Consider the following 9,735-nt stretch of genomic DNA (forward strand, 5'->3'; position numbering starts at 1 on the left):
GGTAGGGCGACGACAGGCGTGCGCGCAGGTCGCCGCGGGGTCATTGACCGGTCCGTTACGCGGTTACGTAACTAAACGTAGCTTACGGGCACAGTGGAAATATTGCTAGCAGTAGTCCAATTTTATTAATTTGTATTTGTTTGCAACGTTTATTTACATCGCTATTCGTATTGTCGGAAATATAATTTCATAAAATTTTTTGGAATTATGGGACACCAGATATTTAACAGTGGACGAGGAGTGGACAATTATCTTGTCTATTACAAGCGTTGAAAATTGCAATTATTATTATTATTTAATTTTAAGGAATGATAATTTTTAATATTATCTTGTAGTTTCAACGCACAGCCTACCAAGTCTTGAAGAATAAAATTTGGAATATAGGTTAATTTTATAACGACGCATACATAAAAAAATTGGAAACCGGAAGTAAATAAACGCAGGTAAACCAGTAGAAAATGAGTAGTCTTAATATATATAACTCTTTCGAAGTCCTGCTAAATGACTTGACCGACTTGGATAAAACTTTATGTGATATGTCAATGGGTTCCTACGATGATATGAAAATCAAGTAGGTAGTGCTGCTTTATCTAGTAGGAAAACGTATGCAGGGTTTACTTGTAAAATATACTATGTTTTTTTTACTTCGATACTGTTCTTTAGATAATGTTCGCGGTAGACTGCAACCTGTCGCGTCCATGTAATGCGGACTTGTACTACTGTTTTATGATATTGCAGTGGTATATTTACAGGCGCGTAGGCCTCGTTATTGGCACTCACGGTACCCTGTAGCCCGACCGCTTCAGTATACCGGTTGTCATTATTAAATTAGTTCTGTAAATTTGCTCATTTGCTTTTTAACGTTTGTTATCCATAAAGGGTCACTGATTGATTTATTCCTAGAGAATAATTCTTAATCACAGATAAGGCAACTGACTGTGACGGTGTCATCAACAAAGTAATTTTTAGCTTGTCCCGTGATGGTATAATTGATAACAATAGTATTTAATTAATTATCGTACCTATTATCTTCTCTTCGTATCATTTACCGCGGTGGTCTAGTGGTTATATATTTTTATTATTAGGTGGTGAGGGGTTCGATTTCCATATAATACAATCAGTTGAAATCATTAGTCCATTAACAATCTTCTTCTCCCTAGTGTAGGAGATTGTTAGTGGACTAATGGCCCCCCTTGTTACCAATGTAGCATGTCAGGTTAACCTCCACGCGGTACCCACCGTGATAAATTCCTGATGAATTGACCACGATGGGCTAAATGACCTGACCTCATGCTCATCTTATCATCCTTCACTGCTCTCCTTAACTGGTATATCGTTAGTGCAGGCGAGTCCATTATCATGAAACAAAAATATATGAGACAGAACCATTCACGTAGACGACTTTGTATAAAGTGTAGCATTGATATATTACGGATTTACATCTATAGTCTTTCCAATTGAAAATTACTTAAGAACCCACTAAAATTCGTTCTCAATTGTATAAAAGGCCATTTTTTGAGAAGGTCTCGGTTCTTCATCGAAACTGAACACGAAAATTCTGTCGAAAATCAATGAAGATATCCACGAATATTACGAGAGAGAGAGAGAGAAAACATCCTATTTTTATCAGGGGAGATTAATTAAAACCATCATCTGCGTAGAATCCAGAAATAAATAACTTCAAGGTAGTATCCGTCAATAATATACGGATAGCATAAGTGTTGTGTGTCGCGATCTTTTTTGTAAGTACCATTATTTAGTATAAAATTATCTATGTTAAGACTCGATTAACTACCCTACATTAATAATCGACGGCCTCGGTGGTCTAGCGGTTTATCACACCGTTAGACTTTCGATGTTTGCGGATTCGATTCCGAGCTCGGTGCAAACATTAGTATTCATGAGTATGATTGGTTTTGGTGGTTTCTAAGTATATTGTGTATATATTTACAAAAAAAAGTATCTAAGTATTACTTACTTATATCAGTTGTTTAGTACCCATAACACAAGCTCTGCTTACCGTGCGACAAGATGGCGCAGTGGTTTTTGACCAGGGTTATTTAAAGTGTTCTAAAATACAAATTTAATCCCAGTTGGTACTAGTATTATTAAAATATTATAAATAATATTCATATCTAATTAGAGTCGACTCAAAAGTTTGTTTTCTGGGTGCGAACGTTTACAACACTTTGTTTAAAAAGAATTACATTTGTTTCAACGGAATTCTATTTAAATTCACACAATGGATGCAACAAGAGATCTTGCTAATTGTTATGAGTTATGGCGACCATTCTTCGTTACACCGTACAGTTAGTTCAAGCAGTTTACTTAATTAGTGTTGAATGTACGCGATACAGATCTAATCTTAATATTTCATTTCATTATGTTAATATTTCGCTAAATGCGTATTAACTAAATCATAAAAACAAACACATTTTAACAACTTATTATCACATTCATTAATCGGTATTATAATATTTAATCAGATCACACGCATCTTGTTGGTTGTAATTAATTATGAAGAGTCATAAAGTTGTACGTTTACGATGCTTGTATTTTAAATTGTCTCCTTAATTTATTGAAGTTCTTTTATCACTTTTTGCCAAGTGTGCGTGTAATTTGCTATAGCTTTTTAAAATACTAAAAAAATAGTCAAGTATTCACCCCGCCTGATTGATTTTAGAGTATTCAATAATATGTCCATTCTACTGGAACTTGAAGGAAATGAAGTACTTACAGGTTTCTCATTAAAATTGCTGATGATTATGAAATAAAGGCACGCCGTGATTATCTTTATATTGTTTTTTTTTAATAGACATAGGTTTATGGAACATTTCACCCTCCTGCGGCGAATTCATTAGAAATTAACTAAATTTCAGTTCAACTAAATGTGTTGCCCACTATTTGAACTTATTACTATTTTGTGAATGTATTCAGGAAATAAATACCTTTTTACATTTACGTAAACTGCTAAAATTATAACAATAATCAATATATAACGCATTAGAATTCGTAAACATAGTGTATATAATAATTACAAAGTAGCTAATCGCTTAGAAAATATAAAAAATATTTAATTATGGATATATAAAATTGACAAATTAACACCTTATATAACAAAATAGTACTCAGACAAACGATAATATAACAGAAACGTCAGTCTGTATTTATCTTTTTTACTTGAAAACGGAATTTTCGAATGAAGCGTTGACAAATAAAATTATTTTATTACTACACATTCATCATTCTTCCCTTTTATTAAGAGACTGTGTGGACCAGCTCAAACTATTATGAGGATCAATATCGGGTACAATGGGATTGTAAAAGGGGGCTCATATTTTGGTATTCACAAAAAAACTAACTCTTCTACGGGGTGCTTCTAACCCCGAGAACCTCAAATATGTGATGTTCTGACATGGATACAAGGACGATTATCCTTTAACAGGATGGTTGTTGTTCACACTGTCTGGAGAAAAAATCTCTATATTCTAAAATCGTACTATCAACTTTATGATCTAGGCTTTACAGTTGCATATTCCGTTTCAAGTAAAGAAGAAAGCTTTTACAACTAGTAACGTGTATTGATTGAAGTGACTCCCGTTAGGTTTTTACATAATATCTGTCTTTCATCTGGGGTGGGTGTACATACTCGCGAGAATAGGTAGGTATGCGTATATACCTATGTTGTATTGCAGCGAGACGCACACCCCGTCACATTTATGGGTATTTTGAACCCATACTTTACTAATATATTAATATTTATTCTATTAAGTCTTACATTTCTATAATAATAATTTGTATATAATAATTTTATTGTTTGATATATTCACTGCCAGATAAGGACAACGTAAAATTGCTACGAATTCAGTCCTAAATATATACATATATTTTTAACCAAATTAAAAAAAGGAGACTCTAAATTAGTCATATCATATATAGCCAGTTCAGAATGTATAATGATAATTTTTGCTACCCAGAAAGCTGCTTTGCATGCTTTTGTCTAGGGTGAGATATGGTAGTGATATTACAATGTACGGAGGTTATTATAATTTGAAAAGCGCTCTTCAAGTTTATTTTCTTTATATAATAATATCTTAATTATATATAGAGGAATGGCATCACTTTCTATTTATTTACCATGCGGTTTTTTAATTATTACTAGAATATGGAAATTAAATGTAGTATAGAAAAGAGTACATATTACATTAGAATGAAAGTATAAAGAAAACAGCCGGATAGTACTGGAAGCTAAAACGTCTTTTCACAAGAAAACACTTCACATAGATAATAAATCATCATGAGAACTGAGGATGACTCTTAAACTGAAGCTAATGATGAAAATCAAGTAATTCCACATCTTATCGAACCCAACTATTTGTTGTGTATTTCTGTGAGCTACATCATACTCACTCTTAAATAGGACCTGAAACGTATACATATAAATACTTATAGCATCTGCGAATATGAATGACTAGAGGGCGCCACCATCGAATGTTCCTCGTATTTTTTATTGCCCCTTTTATTTATTACAGTGAAGATTGAAAGGGGACGCCATTGTGGACGCGAGATGATTGTGACGGGCCCCACAACATTGCATGTGAGCCGTATGCCTTACCAAATGTATGTATATCTGTAGATATTACTTAATACACGTGTTTTATGCTACGTGTAGGGTTGATGTAAGTAAGTATTTTACAATTATATTTATAAAAATCTTCTATTTAGATCTTTTGTTTTTAACTTCGTCTGCGACATTTGTTTAAGTTCTTTTTTTTAATTTAGATTTTTTTTGGGGTTTTTGATTTCATTGTTGTTCATGTTAACTATAACAATATTAACACTTGATTCAATTTAATATGGCACTCTATCAATATGAACTTACTGATCGACAATTCAGTCCAACTAATCATGAACACTGCATAAATTTAAACTATTCGAAATTCGAATTCATCTATGAGTATATATGTAGACTGTATGATGTCTTATATCTAAATTCATAGTCCAAACGTCTAATCTAAACTGGTAAACATAGGTCCTTATAACAATAACTAAATTGTTCTGTCTGGGTATCAATTTGGCACTAACATTCATATAGGATTCAGGATACACACCTACACTGACATCACTTTGTCTCGCAATATATGTCTGTCTGTGACCACAGACACCACAGACATTTAAATAAAGCGATAAAATATGTAAAGAGACAATAGTAACTAAAAGTAATGATTATATTAATCGTGAAACTACTTCCTCGCCATAATCTCGAATCATGTTAACTAGTAATTAAACCTGCTTGAAAAATTACTATGTATTTCAAATAAATTGCCCGATTTATTCGAGAAATCAAATCAATATTTTACAATACAGTATATTTTACCTTTCCATAAAAGCAGTGCAGTTTGCCAAATTTATGTTACAGGGGTGGCGCTCCATAAAGTTCACATGGGCAATAACAAGCGGCCAGTTTAAACCGATATTACCCATCCCTATAAAATATCGACACAATCGGCGTTATGGTGTAAACTGAGAGAGAAGAATCCATTACAATACATACAGTTAAGTATTTAAAACAAAAACTTCATTATATTAATTATAGACAGAGCCTATATGTAATAACATACTTTGAAACTTAAAATCATTTAAAAACTGTACTCGATAAATATTACGAAAATCTGGTAAAATAATTACAACACATGGATCTAAATCTGTTCTGTTGCATAGTAATAATGTGATACGTGTACCATGGTTGAATAATACATTCACCCTCGTATAATATTAGTAAACAAGTTAATATATTTGCTGTATCACTACATGTTTCACGTATAGGCTGGGGTTGCAGGTATCAAATGCCAATACCGCTCTACAGACATGAAATATAAATGCAACACATCCAAAGATTAAACATATAATGCAGAGGCATCAAATTAAAATAAAAAAATTACGAGCATATTTTCATGTATTGTGCTAATACGAGTAGAAAAACGTATTTACATACTGAAAGATTTATCTCCTTATGTAAAAAAAATCAAGTGGAAAACCTATGTACGAAATCAGTAATTTCGTTGCTCGTTAGCTGAAACTGGTCATATTATCATATTATATACCCTCGCAGATTATTTTACACAAAGTCTCTTTATTAATAAATAGATACCTAAATAATAAATAGAATTTAAAGTTCATTATAATATACATTGACAAAAATATAATACCGCAGAAATATGGAATAATAAGATGAGATAATAAATTTAAAAGCTCTTTTATTTTCAAAATGTCATTAAAAATCCGATAAAATTTATTTTGGTTTGTAAAATATAAATATTGTTTGTTCTGTGTTGTACCTACTCTGTGGCATCTATAACTGGATTAGAGTCCGCCATGGCTCATATCGGTTCGATATATCGTTACCACTGAGCTTTTTGGTGCACCATTTACGAAATAATTCTCTGCTCTGTATTCCCTCATGGTGCATTTTCCAATTATTAGTATAATAAGTTTAATATATTTCAATATAACGCAGAAAAGAGTTTTCTTAAGTTTTTTGACTATCTGTCATCAAGAACATATAATATAAATGATTATATCTTAATTTTTAGTAAACACCTTATTGATTATATGAGAAGTATCATTGCCGTTATGTGACGTTATCCACGGCTCCGGTTACGCTGTTTTTGTATATAAATGATGACTGTCACTTTTTTCCAGATGAGCAGATTATTAGATAGTCTATTTAAAGAAACACTAAAATGTCTATCAAAAAGCTAAAGAATAAATCTCAGTTATTTTGAATTTTCCAACCAAACACAAAAATGTTAATATTTGAACACCAACACTTGGGTTGCTCAGTTTAGCATTAATGGCGAGGACAAAGATGCAGCAATGGAACGCGAACAGTCCGTCAATAAGTCTCGCCTCGGATCGGTCAGGGTTGGTAATTGACGGGGGCAAGAGGGGACGCATAGTGATAGGGTTGTAAGAATATATATAATACACTCAGGTTATATATTAGTTAAAAAGTTTTATTACACTTCTTTGGCCTTATTGTGCTAATGGTAGATAATTATATATTACTATATGTAGAAACGAGCACTTAGTTAATACCATTGGAACGTTGATTTTTTCAGAAGAATTTTGTTTTTCAATTGTCTTGATTCAATCTTATATTTAATACAATTTTTCCCCAAAAATAATAAAAATATATGTTTTCTTACAATTTTTTCCGTATAACCAATACATATTAATAGACTGGAATACAAAGAAGACAATGTAATAGATATATAATGTCATGCCAAATAAGCTGAATTTCATGACAATCGTTATTACTGATCTCTTATTTAAAACAGAAAATATACTTTAGCAGTCAGATTTTTACTGTACATTTAAAATCGACTGTGCCAACCCTGGCAGGCCAGTAACAGGCTCCTTCCCCTAAAACATTGTCATCTGAATTTGTGCCCGAAGTAAATAAGAGTCCTGGGGAGTCCTCGCTCTAATGGCGGCAGATTTATAGATTTTCCCTGGATGCCCCGCCATGCCGGGATTAAATTACGCCTGTCGTATTGGCCGGGCGGAATATTAGCACTTCCATTTGTTTCCTCAATTCTCAACTGATTTGAATGGTCAACCCAAGTATTTGTACTTTTAAAGTCACTTCATTTGTTTGTTCTGAGGTGTAGCTAACTTTATCTAAATGTTTACAAGTATTCACAGTCTGTCGCTTACGTTATTCATAGACGATCATTAAAGTTAAGCAATGCAAACTGCGGTCAAGTTTAGGATAGCGTACACAGTAGTCACATGTTTTAACATTTGTTTGGGCACGAAAATAATTCTATGTAATTATTTTATTACGTAATTGTTGGCTGACTAGGATATTAGGATCTTTAAACCAACGGTGAATAGTTGTTTTCAAATATCTAAGACGGAGTGCTAATTCAACACAAAAAAAATAATACTGAAAACTTTATAGTTTTACGTATTTTGCAAGGTGAATACTACCTTCAAATAGATGGCGTTGCAATGGGGAGCCCAGTGGCACCATTGGTAGCTAATATTTTGATGGAGCAAATTGAGACAAAGATTCCTGCTCTCAGACCAGTAGAAATTAGCCTGTGGAAAAGATATGTAGATGATGATTTTTGCATATTTAATGGTACACAACAACAAGCAGACGAATACCTAAAATACCTAAATTCCGTACATTCTAAAACCAAATTTACAATGGAATTGGAGAAAGATAGGTCCTTAGCCTTCCTGGACATCCGAATCTCTAGTTATGGTGAGATCCGATGGCTCGGTTACACACATGGAAGAAAGTTTATACCGGAAACCAACACACACAGATAGATACCTACATGCCTCCTCACATCATCACCCACGCCATTTACAATCAGTCGTCACCACTCTCACAAACAAAGCGCAAGATCTCTGTGCCCCTGAATTTGTGGAACAAGAACTATCCCACGTTCAAGAAGTGCTCAAGAAAAATGGTTACATAAAGAGTAGAAGGCAAAATAAGCGCGTAACAAAAGCTAAAAAACCGGAAGTGAACAGACAGCCAGCGTACATGACTTACTTAAAATATATATTTGGAACAGCACTAAATAAATACTCCATTAAGACTGTATATTATCCGCCCTCAAAAGTAACGAACAATTTACGTTCACCAAAGGATAAGCTACCTTATGAAATCTCTCAGGTGTCTACAAAATTGACTGTAGTTGTGGTAGCTCTTATATTGGCCAAACAAAGCGATCAATAGCCGAGAGACTCAAAGAACACATCGCAGCGGTTAAGAATCGACAACCACACAAATCAGCGATTGCCGATCATCTACTGAATGCTAGAACAAATCACTCGATTGAACTATAATACATGCGCCTAAGGTCCTCTCTATTGATCGCCACTATTACCCACGAGTGGTCCGGGAGGCGATTGAAATTAAAACATCCTAATTTCAACAGAGAGGATGGCTTAAAATTAAAATTAATCATCTGCGTGGAATCCAGTCATAAATAAATTCAAGCCAAGTTCAGTAGCATCAATAGTCAATAAGTGTACGGATACCGTGAGTGCTGTGTGTCGCGAACTTTCGTTAAACAATCAGTGACGGTAGATGAAGAAAAAACTGCTGTCACCTATTTACATTGACATCGCTGTTACTCAAAATGCTCGTGACCAAATATGCAACCTAGTCGAAACGTCGAGAGAGGTAAATACCTTTATTTGCCATAAAATTATTCGTGTTAAGACCCGGTTAATAATTTAAATAATGTATATTAAACACGAAAGTTTAAAATTAACTATTTATAGTTAATGCGCCCGTTGTAATCAGTTTTTATTAGTATTATAAACATATACATATATATTATTGTCAGTAGTATAGGTAAAATTACAGTATAAGCATGATATCTTAGTCCTCTGGAATTGCAACGAATCTCTCGCGGAAACGTCCGTCGTATGTCTGTTAATTAGTCTATGAGGCCAGGTGATACGCTTCATTTTTGCCATTGCAATGGAAGAAAGTAATGTATACGTTAAACTTTGATAGGTACAAAATTGCGTAACAGGGAAGTGGTTACAGACTAAAAAATATATATTTCTGTGTCGTGTAGAGCAAACTACATACAGCAATGTAAGTATTGTAAACGAATTTTGAATGTAATGCAATCTTTAATATAATCTCTCGTGTTTTAATAACAGTTTTCTTCGTACCGGGTATGTCCCCTCGGTCTCAAC

The sequence above is a fragment of the Achroia grisella genome, unplaced genomic scaffold (genome assembly GCF_030625045.1).
Source record: "Achroia grisella isolate CSIRO2021 unplaced genomic scaffold, CSIRO_AGI_Agris_v1 utg517, whole genome shotgun sequence".
In the NCBI taxonomy this organism is placed as follows: Eukaryota; Metazoa; Arthropoda; class Insecta; order Lepidoptera; family Pyralidae; genus Achroia; species Achroia grisella.